This window comes from Pongo pygmaeus, chromosome 4 (assembly GCF_028885625.2).
Source record: "Pongo pygmaeus isolate AG05252 chromosome 4, NHGRI_mPonPyg2-v2.0_pri, whole genome shotgun sequence".
Taxonomy (NCBI): Eukaryota; Metazoa; Chordata; class Mammalia; order Primates; family Hominidae; genus Pongo; species Pongo pygmaeus.
In genome coordinates, this window is record NC_072377.2 from 186,007,719 (window position 1) to 186,025,253 (window position 17,535).

The 17,535-nt window shown below is 50.1% G+C and overlaps 3 non-coding genes and 1 pseudogene across 3 annotated transcripts; 3 read left to right on the plus strand and 1 right to left on the minus strand.

Moving 5' to 3' along the window:
• The first annotated feature begins 4,644 nt into the window (after positions 1-4,644).
• On the plus strand, positions 4,645-4,717 carry TRNAV-AAC (transfer RNA valine (anticodon AAC)). The gene has a single exon. It is a non-coding gene; the product is annotated as a tRNA-Val (tRNA).
• Positions 4,718-8,656: 3,939 nt separating this feature from the next.
• On the plus strand, positions 8,657-12,731 carry LOC129036286 (forkhead box protein O1-like; annotated as a pseudogene).
• On the plus strand, positions 8,679-8,751 carry TRNAV-CAC (transfer RNA valine (anticodon CAC)). The gene has a single exon. It is a non-coding gene; the product is annotated as a tRNA-Val (tRNA).
• TRNAL-AAG (transfer RNA leucine (anticodon AAG)) lies at positions 9,036-9,117 on the minus strand. Its single transcript has one exon. It is a non-coding gene; the product is annotated as a tRNA-Leu (tRNA).
• Positions 12,732-17,535: the final 4,804 nt, after the last annotated feature.

A 17,535-nucleotide genomic window follows, 5' to 3' on the forward strand; every position in this document is an offset into this window, starting at 1 on the left:
GTGAAGTCCAACTCACCATTTTTTTTTTTTTTTTTCCTGTTTGGTGTCAAGTCAAAGAACTCTTCACCCAGCTCTAGGTCTAGATTATCTCCTATGTCTTTTTGAAGTTGTATAGTTTTAAATCTGACATTAAAGCCCACGATCTCCTTTGAGTTCATTTTTGTCTCAGCTGTGAGGCTTGGCTAAGGTTCATTAGTTTGGCCTATGGCTGCTCCAGCCCTGTTTGTTGGAAACACGATCCTTTCTCGGTTGGATTGCTTTTGCACATTTATCAAAAACTACTTGAAGCACGGTGCGTGGCTGACCCTTGTATCCCAGCATTTTGGGAGGCTGAGGTGGTCAGATCCCTTGAGGTCGGGAGGAGTTTCAGACCAGCCTGACCAACATGGTGAAACCCGGTTTCTATTAAATATGCAAAAATTAGCCGGGTGCGGTGGTGCAGGCTTGTAATCCCAGCTATTTGGGAGGCTGAGGCAGGAGAATTGCTTGAATGCGGGTGGTGGAGGTTGCAGTGAGCTGAGATGGCACCACTGCACTCCAGCCTGGGTAATGGAGCGAGACTATGTCTCAAAACACAAAAACAACACAAAACAAAAACTACTTGAAAAGAAAATATTTGCAAAGGACATATTTGACAAAGGACTTGTAGCTGGGCTATACAAAGAATAATCAAAACTCAGCACTGAGAAAAAATCCTATATATTAAAAGAGTGAAAGAAGGAAACAACACAATCAATGCAATCGACGCAGAAAAAGTATTGGACAAAATTCAACACCCTCTCATGACTAAACATTCAACAGCCCGGGCGCGGTGGCTCACGGCTGTCATCCCAGCACTTTGGGAAGCCTAGGTGGGCAGATCACTTTGAGACTTCATTGCAAAAAAAATTAAAAAACAAAACAAAACAAAACAAAAAACATTCAAACAACTGGTACATCAAAGCATACGATCAACGGAACAAAAAGGCAACCCACATAATGGGAGAAACTGTTAGCAAATTATGTGACTGATAACTGATGAATATCTAGAATATGTGAAAAACTCCTACAACTCAACAACAAAAAATAAACAACCCAATTAAAATAAAGGGCAAAGGCTGGGTGCACGGTGGCTGATGCCTGTAATCCCAGCACCTTGGGAGGCCAAAGCGGGTGGATCACTTGAGGCCAGGAGGTCGAGACCAGGCTGGCCAATATGGTGAAACCCCGTCTCTACTAAAAGTACAAAAATTAGCTGGGCATGGTGGCACGTGCCTGTAGTCCCAGCTACCTGGGAGGCCGAGGCAGGAGAATTGCTTCAACCCGGGAGGCGGAGGTTGCAATGACCCGAGATTGCACTGCTGAACTCCAGCCTGGGTCACAAAGCGAGACTCCATCTCAAAACAAACAAACAAACAATAAAATAAAGGACAAAAGACTAGAATACACAGTTCTTCAAAGAAGATATAGAAATGGGGATAAGCACATGAAAAGCTGCTCAACATCATTCATCGTCAGGGAAATGCAAATCAAAACCACAAGAAGATACCACCTCACAGTCATTAACAGGGCTATTTTCAGAAAAACAGGAAGTAACCAAATGTTGGTGAGAATGTGGACAAATTGGAACCTTTGTGAGTTAATGACAGGATTGTAAAATGATACAGCCACTGTAGAAAATAGCTTTATGGGCCCTCAAAACTTTAAACAGAATTACCATATGATCCAGAAATTCTACTTCTGGGTATAAACACAAAATAATTAAAAGCAGGGAGTGGAAAAGATATTTGTACAGCAGTGTTCATAGCAGCATTATTCACAACAGCCAAAAGGTGAAAACAACCAAAATGTCCATCGAATAATTGAGTGGATAAAGAAAATGTAGTGTATACACACGATGGGCTATTATTCAGCCTTAAAAAGGAATGAAGTCCGGACATATGCTACAATATGGATGAACCTTTAATCTTACGCAGACTGAAGTAAGCCAGACACAAAACAGCAAATATGGGGTGATTCCACTTATGAGGAATAGTATGGTCAGATTCATAGGGACAGAAGAGCGGGAGTTACTGGAGCTGCGTGAGGAAGGAACAGGGAGTTGTTGTTTAACGACTATACTGTTTCTATATGGGATGATTAAAACATTGAGGCTAGTGGTGATGATTACATAAGAATGTGAATGTACTTAATGCTATTGACACGTACATTTCAAACAGTTGAAATGGCAATTTTATGTTGTGTATATGTTATTACAATTTCTAAAAAGAGAAAAAAATCCATTTAGAAAATGGGCAAAAATATGAAGAGACATTATATAGAAAGGGAAATGAAGGTACCAAAGAAGTACATAAGGTGTCCAACAGCACTAGCCATTCAGGAAATGCAAATTAAGACGAAAGGGAGCTATCACTATATACCTGTTGGAACAGCTAAAATTAAAAAGCAGCCAGGCGTAGTTGTGCAAGCTGTGATCCCAGCCATCCCGGAAGCTGAGGCGGGAGGATCACTTGAGCCCGGGAGTTCAAGAGCAGCCTGGGAAGCACAGCGAGACCCTCCCCTTACCCCGGCCCGGGCAGTCAACGTACTCCCCACCTCTACTGCGCCCTGCCGGTATCTCAAAAAAATGAGATACCATCAATGCCAGCAAGAGTGCAGAGAAACCAAATCTCATAGAAGGCTCGTGGAAATGTGAAAAGATACAGCCACTCTGAAAATAGATTGGTCATTTCTTCAGAAACTAAAAATGCACTGAGCATATGACCTAGCAATTGCATTCAACCATTTATCCCAGAGAAAAGCAATACAATAGCCAAACTGAAAACAGTGCAAACTTTCAACTGGTGGATGATTAAACAAACTGTGGAGTATTTATAGCTTGAAATGCTACTCATCAATAAAAATAAATGAATTACTGTATTGATACAATTAGACTGGATCTCAAGGGAATTATGCTAAACGAAAAAAGCCAGTTGCTACAGACCACGTGCTCTATTATTACATTTGTATAACATTCTCGACATAATAAATTTTTAGAAACATTGAACAGATTCGTGGTTGTCAGGAGTTAGGAACTGTAGGACAAGCGAAGTTGTAGGGGTGTGTGGCTCTAAGAGTGTAGTGCTGGCTGTGATAATGGAACAGTTCTGTATCTTGATTGTGGTGATAGTCACAGGGAGCTACACATGTGATAAAATTGCTATGTAGAGAGACACACACACACACACACACACACGAATCCATGTATAACTGGAGGGGTCCCAGTAAGCTCTGCGGATTGTACCAATGCCGTTTTCCTGGTTTTGTTACCGTGCTGCAATTACATAAGATGTCATCACTGGGAAAGACCAGTGCCTGAGACCTCCCTTTAGTTTTCTTTGCCACTTTCTGTGTAACTATCATTGTTTCAAAATGAAAAATTGGTTTCCTTTAAGTTTTATGTTTTCCTTTTTCTTTCTTTCTTTCTTTCTTTTTTTTTTTTTGATAAATAGAGCTGGGATTTTGCCACATTGCCCAGGCTGGTCTCGAACTCCTGAGCTCAAGCAATGTACCCACCTCCGCCTTCCACTGTGCTGGGATTACAGGCGGGAGCTACCGTGCCTGGCGTGGTTTTTTGTTGTTGTTGTTTTTGTTTTTCTTCCTTTCTTTCTTTGTTTTTTTTTTTTGTTTTTTTTTTTTTTAGATGCCAGATTCTAAATTGGCACGCGAAGGCAGTTCCTTGTTTTTGGTTTCTGGGGAGTTTTTGGTTCTTTGTTTTTTGTTTCTTTGTTTTTAATGGAAGAGATATTTAAGAGACACCTCACAATGGAAGATTAAAAAAATGAGTCATACACGTGAAAAAGTGCTTATCGTCTTTCCTCATCAGCTAAATGCAAACTTAAACCATGAGGAAATACTACATACCCAGAAGAATGGCTAGAAGTTAAACAATAATCATCGTCATGAGTGAAAAGTACCAAATGCTGCCAAGGAGGTAGCCTCATAACGCTTTCACATGGTTGATGGGAGGAAAATAACCTAAATGTCCAACAGCAGTGGCTGCTTCGATAATCTGGAGCTCTACCAAACAATGCAACAATAAAAATGGTGTTGTAGGCTACTTCCTCTTTCATTCCACTCCAATTTCTCCAGGCCCACAGGCTCCAGTTCCACTCACGAAGGCATGGCCTCATATTCCCCAAGCAGCTTCTTCTGAAAGTCTCTTCTCTTAGAAAACGCTGCCAGCGCGCCCCTGCTGCCCAACCCCCAAGCCCACTGTGAACCCGACAGCTCGACTGCCTCACGTCTCTCTGAGGTCGCCACCACACCTTCTCTCAGGACTCCCATGCCCACTTCTGCCACCACATCGGGCATGAAAACTTCCTTTTCTTGTTTCTCTTTCTCTCTCTCCCTTTTTCTTTCTTTTCTCTCTTTCGAGACTGAGTCTTGCTCTGTCTCCCAGGCTGGAGTGCAGCGGCGCAATCATAGCTCAGGGCAGCCTCGACCTCCTGGGCTCCAGCCGTCCATCCGTCTCAGCCTTCCAAGTGCTGACAGGTCCTTTTCTCGCGTGCTCATGCCCATTAGCCAAGCTGGAAGGGACGCATGGAGGAAGCTCAGAGTTACCATGAGAAATAAAATGCGGCCTTGTGTGGTGGCTCATTGTGATGGGCCAGGAAGCCCATGTAGGTTTCCGTAGTGTAGTGGTTATCACGTTCGCCTAACACGCGAAAGGTCCCCGGTTCGAAACCGGGCGGAAACAGAATCTTATGTTTTTTCACCTCATTACTTCAAATTCGTTACACAGAAAACTAGCCTGGAACACCCCACCACTATCTCCACCTGGTTATGAAGAAAAGGCCATCAAGGGTATTTATACCGTCGCCTTTCCTCAACGGTTGAGGCACCTGAGAAGAACTGAACCCACCTCACTTGCTGAGGACAGCGGCGCCTACGAACTTCGCCCGAAGCCCATCCACTGGACGGCTGCGCTCTGCCAAATGGAATCCAGATCCCGAGCAAGCGTGGGGCCCAAGGCGAGTTCCAATGAATCTTCCCCCAGCCTCCTGCTCGGCCCCTGCAGGCCCCGCACCCGCCCTTCCCTTGCAGCTCCGTGCGCCCTCGCGCCGCCTCTTCTGCATCTCCCTGGGCGGAGGCCCCTCTCCGTCGCGCAGTGCCGTCCACCGTTGTCCGCCTGTGTGGCCTCGGTCTTCCCTTGTTCCTCACTCCCACCCTTCCCCTCTGGGGAGCAGGATCCTTCCGTTTTGTTTCCTTCGTGCCGTGTCCCCTGGGCCTCGAACTGAGCTGCCTTGGCACAGGTGTAGATCCAGTGAGTGTTTCTTCAGTCTTACCTAGTGCTAGTGCGTGTGTTAATTGCTCTAACCCTGGTCACACACCTGTAAGAAAGGCGCTGCTCTCACCCCATTCTAAGACGATGAACTGCCACCTCCAGGGGTTGTGTAACTCGCACCTTGACAGCCAGCGCAGGAACTGACCCGACCAGGCGGCCCCTGCAGAGGGCCAGCCCATTCAACGCCACCATCCTCCTGCAGCCCCGAGCGCTCGTCAACAGAAGCTTTTCTCTCCTAGATTTAAAAAGACAGCTGTGGAAAAGCCAGTGCCCCCATCTGCTCAAGGACCAGGACTTTGCACGTCACACACAAAACACAGCAGCACACATTGGCGCCTCCTGCAGACGCACATTACTTGGTGGACGTGCCGGTGTTGAGTGTTGACCATAAACTGGATCCTATGATGGATCCTTATTTCGTTTCTGTAAAATGCACTTTTCGTTTTTTAAACCCATCCATTGGCAAGGTCTCCATTCCGGCAGTTTTGGATTGGATGACTTCCATTACGCCCCTCCCAGCTTCAGTCTCGCGGTGTTCGCTCATCTCCTTCATTTACTTGGCATCTCCGTAAATTTACTCACATCTTTATTATTTATACAACTACTTTAGCTTAATTACAAGCAACACTAGCAAGATCTTCAAGTTTCAAGGTGCAAGTCACCTGCCCTCCAAGGCTGCATTAAAGCAGTATGTAAACATTAATTATGCTCTGGGTCACAGGAATCATTTTGCACAATGCAACTGTCACCTCAGCTGATCCCTGGGAAACACTAACTGCCTCGTTGCTGTGTTTGGGGGTTTGTTTTTATGGTTTAGCATTCCATAACAGCTTTATTGGGGTATAATTCAATACAATGAAATCCACTCATTGTAAGTATACAGCTCAGTGATTTTTAGTCACTGCATAGGATTCTGCAACCATCACCACCATCCACTTTTAGGACAGTTCCTTTGCCAGAAAAATTCCCACCATGCCCATCTGCAGCCAACCCTGGGTCTCGGCCTCAGCCCTAGATAGAGCGATCGGCTTTCTCTCTGTTTTCATCTGCCTTTTCTGGAAATGTCATATAAATAAATGGTGGTAGTGGAATTGCTAGTTTTAAGTTTCACTTTGTTATACCAAAAAGTTAAACATAGGGTTACTATACAATCCATCAATTCCACTCCTAGGTATATATAAAAGTGAGTTGAAAACATTGGTTCACATAAAAAATGTACACAAAATATATATGGTATCATTTTTCATTATAGCGAAAAAGTAGAAACAAAGGCTAGGCAAGGTGTCCCATGCCTGTAATCCCAACACTTTGGGAGGCCAAGGTGGGTGGACTGCTTGAGGCCAAGAGTTCCAGACCAGCCTGGGCAACATAGGGACCACGTCTCTACAAAAAATACAAAAATTAGCCAGGTGTGGTGGTGTGCACCTATGGTCCCAGCTACTTGTGAGGCTGAGGTGGAAGGATCACTTGAACCAAGGAGGTGGAGATTGTAGTGAGCTATGATGGCACTTCTGTACTCCAGCCTGAGTGACAAGAGTGAGAATCTGTCTCAAAACAAAAACATTGGAAACAACATAAATGTTCATTCTTTGATGAATGGATAAACAAAACACGGCACATTCATTTAATGAAAGAGTTATTAATTTACTTATTTGTTTATTTATTTGGAGACGGATTTACTCTGTCATCAGTAGCATCCAGTAGCAGTGCCCTGGTGTGACTACAGCTCACTGCAGCCTTGATGCCCAGCTAACTTTTTTTTTTTTTTTTTTTTTTTTTGTAGAGACGTGGTCTTGCTGTGTTGCACAGGCTGGTTTCCAACTCCTGGCCTCAAACAATCCTCCTGCTTCAGCCTACCAAAACGCTAGGATTACAGGGGTGAGCCACCATGCCTGGCCTATTTGAAATTTTTAATTGAAAAGCAAAAAATGAACAAAAGAATTTGGGCCCACATATATGCAGTTATTTGATTTTCACCAAAGGCACCAAAGCAGTTCAATGTGGAAATAGCGTCTTTGCAACAAATGGATTCAGGAACAACTGGATATCCATAGGAGAAAGAAATTAACCTTAATTCCAACCTCATACCATAACAAAAAAATTATATGAAATAGAATTTACACTTAAACATACAAGCTGCAATTCAGAAGTTTCCAGAATAAAAAAAAATAGGAGAGTCTTTTTTTTTTTTTTTTTTTTTTCTTGGAACCGGGTCTTGCTCTGTTACCCAGGCTGGAGTGAGGCAGCGAGATCTCTGCTCACTGCAGCCTCCACCTCTCAGGCTCAATCAATACTCTCACCTCAGCCTCCCGAGTACCTACAGAAACCACAAGTGAACGCCACCACTCCCAGCTAATTTTTGGATGTTCTGTAGAGATGATGTCCCAGTGTTGCCCAGACTGGTCTCAACTCATGAGCTTAAACAATTCACACACCTCGCCCTCCCAGAGTTCTGGAATTACAGGTGTGAGCCACCAAGCCAGGCCAGTTATTTGTTTTTTGTTTCTTGGGGTTTTCTGTTTGTTTATGTGTTTTTTTCTTTGCTTGTTTTTAACGGACAAGATATTTAAAGAGACACTTCACACAGTAAGATAAACACATGGGCCATAAACCCATGAAAGGGTGCCCATCTTTTCTCATCAGCTAAATGCAAACTTAAACAATAAGGAATACTACATACCCACAAATGGCTAGAAGTTAAAGTAATAATCAATGAAAAGTGCCAAATGTTGCCAAGGGGGTAGCCTTCATAATGCTTGCATATTGTTGATGGGAGGAAATTAACCTAAATGTCCGACAGCAGTGGCTGCTAGGAAAATCTAGAGTTCTACCAAACAGTGGAACAATAAAAATGGTGTTTTAGGCTACTTCCTCTTTCATTCCACTCCAATTTCTCTAGACCCACAAGCTTCAGCTCTACTCACGAACGCATGGCCTCATATTCCCCAAGCAGCTTCTTCTAAATGTCTCTTCTCGTTGAAAATGGTGCCAGCGCGCCCCTGCTGTTCAACCCCCATGCCCACTGTTACCACCACATCCTCTCTCAAGACTCCCGTGTCCGCTTATGCCACCACATTGCACATGAAAACTTCCTTTTCTTGTTTCTTTCTTTTCTCTCTTTCGAGACAAGATCTTGCTCTGCCGCCCAGGCTGGAGTGCAGTGCTGCAATCATAGCTTAGTGCAGTCTCGACCTCCTGGGCTCCAGCCGTCCTCCCGCCTCAGCCTTCCAGGTGCTGAAACGTCCTTTTTTTGTGTGCTCATGCTCATTAACAAAGCTCAAAGGGACGCATGGCGGAAGCTCTGAATTATGATGAGAAATAAAATACCGCCCTGTGTGGTGGCTCATTGTGATGGCACGGAAACGCCATGCAGGTTTCCGTAGTGTAGTGGTTATCACGTTCGCCTCACACGCGAAAGGTCCCCGGTTCGAAACCGGGCGGAAACACATTCTCCTACTTTTTACCTCATTACTTCAAATTTATTACACTGAGGACTAGCCTACAACACTCCACCGCTATCTCCACCTTGTTAAGGAAAAAAGGCTATCAAGGGTATTTATACCTTTGCCTTTCCGCCTCAACCATTGGAACCTGGGAGGAACTGAACCCACTTCACTTGCTGTGGACACCAGCGCCGACGAACTTCGCACAAAGCCCATCCACTGGACAGCTGTGCGCTGCCAAATGGAATACAGATCCCGAGCAAGAAAATGGACGAACCACAACAAGCTGGCAGCGGTGGGATTCGAACCCACGCCTCCGAGGAGACTGGAACCTTAATCCAGCGCCTTAGACCGCTCGGCCACGCTACCTTTCCCCCGGGCTCCATTTACATATTTTCGTGCCTTATGCAACATCCCCGGGGTCCCTCAGCCAACAAGGCGTTGGGGCGAATCCACAGGGCATCGCAGAACCACCGTCTTCCAGCAGGATTCGCTGGGCCACAGGCACCGGCTGGGGAACGGCTCCACCAGCGCCCTGGCAGAGAAGATTCGCGACGCGCAGGCCTGGGGATGTGCTTTGGGGGCCACTCAGAAAGTCACCCACATTGGCCCTCTTGGGGGAGCCGGCGTGAGAGGAGGGGACGCCTCCTACACTCTCACTTTAAAGAAAGATAAAAAGAAATAAACCAGGGCAGACCCCGTCAGTTCGGGGCCGCGTAGTCCTGCAGCCGCCGCGCCGCACTCCACAGGCAGCAGCGCAGAGGGCGCGACTCCGGGGACAGCCACGGCCCGTCCGTCCTTCCGTCCGCGGCCCCGTCCCCTGGAGCTTGGCGCCCGCTCTGCCCGGATCCGCCCCGGCCCGGGGCTCCGGCCCGCGGTCCAGTCCGCACCGCGGACCCCGAGCAGCCTCGCCGTGCACGGCCCCGCCGGGCTCAGTTCTGGGCTCGCGCTTCCCCCGCCCCCGCCTGGCTCCCAGTTTCTTTCTGTCTCCCGCGGAACCGACCTCGTCCCCCCGAATCTCCGCCTCTTCCTCGCGCCCCCTCCCCTCCGCCCGGTGCTTTGCTCTCCAGCTTCTTGGCTCGCCCACGGCTGGAGCACGGGAGGGGAGGGCAGGGGAGGGGAGGGGAAGGAAAAGGAGAGGAGGGGAGGGGAGGGGAGGGGAAAGGAGGGGAAAGGAGGGGAAAGGAGGGGAAAGGAGGGGAAAGGAGGGGTCCCCAGGGCCGAAGCGCCCCGGGGGGCGGAGGTGGACCCGGATTTCCAGCCGCTGCCCGGGCGGGAGTTCCGCGGGTCCCACGCGGCCACCTCCAGCCCCGCCCGTCAGCGCCGACTTCATGAGCAACCCGAGCCTCCTGCAGGACAGCGAGGACTTCCGCGGACGCCGGGGGCTGTGCGGGGACTTCCAGGGCCCGAGGGAGGCGGCCTGCACTCGGCGCTAACGCAGCACCTGCCCGGGACCCCGCCTCCGCCGGGCCGCTCGCGGGGCAGCAGCGCAGGAGCAGCTCGTCCCATCGCAACGCGTGGAGCAACCTGTCCCACGCCGACCTCAGCACCAGCGTTGTCCAGAGCTCCGCGGAGAGGCGGCTCGCACTGTCCAAGATCTACGAGTGAATGGTCAAGAGCGTGTCCTGCTGCAAGGATAAGGGCGACAGCAACAGCTCGGCGGGTTGTAGGAATTCACTTCACCATGATCTGTCCCTACACAGCAAGCTGACTCGCGCGCAGAATGAAGGAACTGGAAAAAGTGCTCGGTGGATGCTGGATCCAGAGGGCGGCAAGGGTGGGAGATCTCTTAGGACAAGAGCTGCATCAATGGACAGCAACAGCAAATGCACTCGGAGCAAAGCCGAGATGCCACTAAAAAAGCATCCCTGCAGCCTAGCCATGGGGTCCTGGGGACAGCCCCGGACCCCAATTTTCCAGATGGCCTGCAAGCCCTGGCTCTCACAGCAATGATGACTTTGATAGCTGGAGTCCATTTCGCCCTGGAACTAGCTCGAATGCTAGTACTATTACTGGGAGACTTTCACCCATTATAACCAAAGGAGACGATCTTGGAGATGGGGACGTGCATTCCGTGGGGTACCCGCCATGTGCGGCAAAGATGGCCCGTACTCCACCCAGTCTGAGACAAGGAATCCTGAAACATGGAAAAGGTTTGAATAATCTCAACCTTCTGTGAGCACTGACATCATTAACTGTGTCCACCCAGTCCTCACCTGGCACCATGATGCAGCAGACGCCATGCTACTCCTTTGTGCCACCAAACACCAGTCTGAATCCGCCCAAACTACAAAAAATAGACGTAGGGCCAGTCCAACATGAGCCCTTTGTCCCAGATGCAAACACTCCAGGAGCACAAATCAAGTTACCAGCTCTGAGTCCGTGTAACTGTGTAGCGGGACTCCTGGAGGAGTTGCTGACTTCTGACTCTCCTCCCCATAATGACATTATTGAAGGAGGCCTGCCCCTCCACACCTGTGGGTATTTCTCACCAGGTAAGACGAGAGACTGGGAAAAGAAATAAGACACAGAAGCAAAGTATAGAGAAAGAAAAGTGGGCCCAAGGGACTGGCACTCAACATACAGAGGACCCGTGCCCGCACTGGCCTCTGAGTTCCCTCAGTATTTATTGATCACTATCTCTACCATCTCAGCGAGGGGGACGTGGCAGGACTATAGGGTAATGGTGGGGAGAGGGTCAGCAGGAAAACATGTGAGCAAAGGTCTCTGTGTCATAAATAAGTTTAAGGAAAGGTGCTGTGCCTGGATGTGCACGTAGGCCAGGTTTATGTCTGACTACACACAAACACCTCATTGCAGTAAAGAGCAGTATTGCCGCCAGCATGTCTCACCTCCAGCCATAAGGTGGTTTTCTCCCATCCAAGTAAACAGAATGTACACTCGGGTTTTACACCGAGGCATTCCATTCCCAGGGACGAGCAGGAGACAGATGCCTTCCTCTTATCTCAACTGCAAAGAAGCCTTCCTCTTTCACTAATCCTCCTCAGCACAGACCCTTTAAGGGTGTCAGGCTGGGGGACGGTCAGGTCTTTCCCTTCCCACGAAGCTGTATCTCAGGCCGTCTCAGTGGGGAGAAACCTTGGACAATACCCAGGCTTTCTTGGGCAGAGGTCCCTGCGGCCTTCCGCAGTGCATTTTGTCCCTGGGTACTTGAGACTGGAGAATGGTGATGACTTTTACCAAGCACACTGCCTGCAAACACATTTTTAACAAAGCACATCCTGCACAGCCCTAAATCCATTAAACCTTGAGTCAATACAGCACATGTTTCTGCAAGCACAGGGTTGGGGCTAGGGTTACAGATTAACAACATCTCAAGGCAGAAGAATTTTTCTTAGTACAGAACAAAATGGAGTTTCTTATGTCTTCCTTTTTCTACATAGACACAGTAACAGTCTGATCTATCTTTCTTTCCCCCACAATTATGACACCAGCTGATCATGAGGTAGCCCAACCCAACAGCCAGGTGCTGGCCCAAATCATAATGGGCCTTAATTCAGTCCTGTCGACCTATAGCAGCCAGGCATCTCACAACAAAATGATGCCTCCCATCTCCTATACCCACCCTGGACACCGTCAGTAGACATCTGCAGTTGATGGGCGTGCCCTGCTTTGCATGGTAAACATCAAGCCCCACACCTCAGGTATGAACCACCTGACCCCAGAGGAGACACCTTCACAAGGGCCTCTGCCCCACCCCATGCAGATGAGTGCCCTGGGGGGCTACTCCTCGGTGAGCAGCTGCAATGGTTACGGCAGAATGGGCTCCACCAGGAAAGGTTCCCAAGTGACTTGGACGGCATGCTCACTGAGCGCTTGGACTGTGACATGGAATCCAAATCTTCATTTGGAATGACCTCATGGGTGGAGACACAATGAATTTTAACCTTCACAATCTGTTGCCCAACCAAAGCTCCCTGCACAGTGTCAAGAGGAGGCCACATAGCTGGATGTCAGGCTGAGAACTGGTGAGTAGGCTACGCTTAAAAGTATGTCAGATTGGCCGGGTGCGGTGGCTCATGCCTGTAATCCCAACACTTTGGGAGGCCAAGGCAGGCAGATCATGAGGTCAGGAGATCGAGACCATCCTGGCTAACACGGTGAAACTCCGTCTCTACTAAAAATACAAAAACTTAGCCAGGTGTGGTGGCGGGCGCCTGTAGTCCCAGCTACTTGGGAGGCTGAGGCAGGAGAATGGCATGAACCCGGGAGGTGGAGCTTGCAGTGAGCCCGAGATCGGGCCACTGCACTCCAGCCTGGGCGACAGAGAGAGACTCCGTCTCAAAAAAAAAAAAAAAAAAAAAAGGACGGCAGATTGTCTGACAGCACAAACTGAGAAACGGTCCAAAGATTTCTATCACCAATTCCGTTCTAGTCTTGTTGTTGTTGTTGTTGTTGTTTTTAAAAATAGTAACCTCCCTTTTTTCCTTTTATCAGATTTGGCAGCAAAGGCATTTTTCCTTTACGGGATGTTTGCCTGATGTGCAGGCTATGTGCTGCTGCAGATAAGGACTGAGCCACTGGAAATTGCATTCCAATGAAGTGCCAAACTCACTGCACCATATAAGTGCAGAAAAGACGCAGATCCTGCTGTGCTCTCAAGTTCTGCATATAAACAGTAGATACCAACTGTACCTATAATAGTTCACTGCAACCTTTGTCTCCCGGGTTCAAGAGATTCTCCTGCCTCAGCCTCCCAAGTAGCTGCGATTAGAGGTATGTGCCACCACGCCCAGCTAATTTTTTGTATTTGTAGTAGACATGGGGTTTCACTGTGTTGGCCAGGCTGGTCTTGACTCCAGCCCTCAAGTGATTTGCCCACCTTGGTCTCCCAAAGTGATGGGATTACAGGCGTGAGCCACTATGCCCCACCAATTTATAACACATTTTAAATGAGAAGTTTTTTGTGGTTTTAGTTGGGAGTAATCATTCAGTAAAAACTGCAACGCTGGCCGGGCGCAATGGCCCGTGCCTGTAATCCCAACACTTTGGGAGGCCGAAGCGGGCGGATCACGTGGTCAGGAGATCAAGACCATCCTGGCCAATATGGTGAAACCCCGTCTCTACTAAAAATACAAAACTTAGCTGGGCATGCTGGTGGGTACCTGTAGTCCCAGCTACTCGGGAGGCTGAGGCAGGAGAATCGCTTGAACCAGGGAGTCTGAGGTTGCAGTGAGCCGAGATGGCACCACTGCTTGATCCAGCCTGGGCGACAGAGTGAGACTCTGTCTCAAAAAAAAAAAAAAAAAAAAATAGAAAGAAAGAAAAAGAAAAAAATTGTACAAAAATGTTTATAGTATAATTATTCATGATAACCAATAAGTGGAAACAAAGGCTGGCAATATGGCTCAGGCCTGTAATCCCAGCACTTTGGGAGGCCAAGGCAGATGGATTGCTTGAATTCAGGAGTTTGCAAGCAGGTTAGGCAACATGACAAAACCCCGTCTCTACAAAAAAATACCAAAAATTACGACTGGGCGCGGTGGCTCCCGCCTGTAATCCCAGCACTTTGGAAGAGGTCAGGAGATCGAGACCACCCTGGCTAACACAGTGAAACCCCGTCTTTACTAAAAATACAAAAAAATTAGCTGGGCATGGTGGCCGGCGCCTGTAGTCCCAGCTACTCGGGAGTCTGAGGCAGGAAAATGGTGTGAACCCAGGAGGCAGAGGTTGCAGTGAGCCAAGATCATGCCCCTGCACTCCAGCCTGGGTGACAAAGCAAGACTCCGTCTCAAAAAAAAAAAAAAAAATTAGCCAGGCACGGTGGTGTTCACCTGTGGTCTCAGCTACTTGGGAGGCTAAGTTGGGAAGCTCAAACCCAGTAGGTGGAGGCTAAGTTGGGAAGCTAGCTTGAACCCAGTAGGTGGAGGCTAAGCTGGGAGGCTAGCTCGAATCCAGCAGGTGGAGGCTAAGCTGGGAGGCTAGCTCGAACCCAGCAGGTGGAGGCTAAGCTGGGAGGCTAGCTCGAACCCAGCAGGTGGAGGCTAAGCTGGGAGGCTAGCTCGAACCCAGCAGGTGGAGGCTAAGCTGGGAGGCTAGCTCGAACCCAGCAGGTGGAGGCTAAGCTGGGAGGCTAGCTCGAACCCAGCAGGTGGAGGCTAAGCTGGGAGGCTAGCTCGAACCCAGCAGGTGGAGGCTAAGCTGGGAGGCTAGCTCGAACCCAGCAGGTGGAGGCTAAGCTGGGAGGCTAGCTCGAACCCAGCAGGTGGAGGCTAAGCTGGGAGGCTAGCTCGAACCCAGCAGGTGGAGGCTAAGCTGGGAGGCTAGCTCGAACCCAGCAGGTGGAGGCTAAGCTGGGAGGCTAGCTCGAACCCAGCAGGTGGAGGCTAAGCTGGGAGGCTAGCTCGAACCCAGCAGGTGGAGGCTAAGCTGGGAGGCTAGCTCGAACCCAGCAGGTGGAGGCTAAGCTGGGAGGCTAGCTCGAACCCAGCAGGTGGAGGCTAAGCTGGGAGGCTAGCTCGAACCCAGCAGGTGGAGGCTAAGCTGGGAGGCTAGCTCGAACCCAGTAGGTGGAGGCTAAGCTGGGAGGCTAGCTCGAACCCAGTAGGTGGAGGCTAAGCTGGGAGGCTAGCTCGAACACAGTAGGTGGAGGCTAGCTTGAACCCAGTAGGTGGAGGCTAGCTTGAACCCAGTAGGTGGAGGCTAAGCTGGGAGGCTAGCTTGAACCCAGTAGGTGGAGGCAAAGCTGGGAGGCTAGCTTGAACCCAGTAGGTGGAGGCAAAGCTGGGAGGCTAGCTCGAACCCAGTAGGTGGAGGCTAAGCTGGGAGGCTAGCTCGAACCCAGTAGGTGGAGGCTAAGCTGGGAGGCTAGCTCGAACCCAGTAGGTGGAGGCTAAGCTGGGAGGCTAGCTCGAACCCAGTAGGTGGAGGCTAAGCTGGGAGGCTAGCTCGAACCCAGTAGGTGGAGGCTAAGCTGGGAGGCTAGCTCGAACCCAGTAGGTGGAGGCTAGCTTGAACCCAGTAGGTGGAGGCTAAGCTGGGAGGCTAGCTGGAACCCAGTAGGTGGAGGCAAAGCTGGGAGGCTAGCTCGAACCCAGTAGGTGGAGGCTAAGCTGGGAGGCTAGCTTGAACCCAGTAGGTGGAGGCTAAGCTGAGAGGCTAGCTCGAACCCAGTAGGTGGAGGCTAAGCTGGGAGGCTAGCTCGAACTCAGTAGGTGGAGGCTAAGCTGGGAGGCTAGCTTGAACCCAGTAGGTGGAGGCTAGCTTGAACCCAGAGGTGGAGGCAAAGCTGGGAGGCTAGCTCGAACCCAGTAGGTGGAGGCTAAGCTGGGAGGCTAGCTCGAACCCAGTAGGTGGAGGCTAAGCTGGGAGGCTAGCTTGAACCCAGTAGGTGGAGGCTAAGCTGAGAGGCTAGCTCGAACCCAGTAGGTGGAGGCTAAGCTGGGAGGCTAGCTCGAACTCAGTAGGTGGAGGCTAAGCTGGGAGGCTAGCTCGAACCCAGTAGGTGGAGGCTAAGCTGGGAGGCTAGCTCGAACCCAGTAGGTGGAGGCTAAGCTGGGAGGCTAACTCGAACCCAGTAGGTGGAGGCTAGCTTGAACCCAGTAGGTGGAGGCTAGCTTGAACCCAGTAGGTGGAGGCTAAGCTGGGAGGCTAGCTTGAACCCAGTAGGTGGAGGCTAAGCTGGGAGGCTAGCTTGAACCCAGTAGGTGGAGGCAAAGCTGGGAGGCTAGCTTGAACCCAGTAGGTGGAGGCTAAGCTGGGAGGCTAGCTTGAACCCAGTAGGTGGAGGCTAAGCTGGGAGGCTAGCTTGAACCCAGTAGGTGGAGGCTAGCTTGAACCCAGTAGGTGGGAGGCTAGCTTGAACCCAGTAGGTGGGAGGCTAGCTTGAACCCAGTAGGTGGAGGCTAGCTTGAACCCAGTAGGTGGAGGCTAAGCTGGGAGGCTAGCTTGAACCCAGTAGGTGGAGGCTAAGCTAGGAGGCTAGCTTGAACCCAGTAGGTGGAGGCTAAGCTGGGAGGCTAGCTTGAACCCAGTAGGTGGAGGCTAGCTTGAACCCAGTAGGTGGAGGCTAGCTTGAACCCAGTAGGTGGAGGCTAAGCTGGGAGGCTAGCTCGAACCCAGTAGGTGGAGGCAAAGCTGGGAGGCTAGCTCGAACCCAGTAGGTGGAGGCAAAGCTGGGAGGCTAGCTCGAACCCAGTAGGTGGAGGCAAAGCTGGGAGGCTAGCTCGAACCCAGTAGGTGGAGGCTAAGCTGGGATGCTAGCTCGAACCCAGTAGGTGGAGGCTAAGCTGGGAGGCTAGCTCGAACCCAGTAGGTGGAGGCTAGCTCGAACCCAGTAGGTGGAGGCTAAGCTGGGAGGCTAGCTCGAACCCAGTAGGTGGAGGCTAAGCTGGGAGGCTAGCTCGAACCCAGTAGGTGGAGGCTAAGCTGGGAGGCTAGCTCGAACCCAGTAGGTGGAGGCTAAGCTGGGAGGCTAGCTCGAACCCAGTAGGTGGAGGCTAAGCTGGGAGGCTAGCTCGAACCCAGTAGGTGGAGGCTAAGCTGGGAGGCTAGCTCGAACCCAGTAGGTGGAGGCTAGCTTGAACCCAGTAGGTGGAGGCTAGCTTGAACCCAGTAGGTAGAGGCTAAGCTGGGAGGCTAGCTCGAACCCAGTAGGTGGAGGCTAAGCTGGGAGGCTAGCTTGAACCCAGTAGGTGGAGGCTAGCTTGAACCCAGTAGGTGGGAGGCTAGCTTGAACCCAGTAGGTGGGAGGCTAGCTGGAACCCAGTAGGTGGAGGCTAGCTTGAACCCAGTAGGTGGAGGCTAGCTTGAACCCAGTAGGTGGAG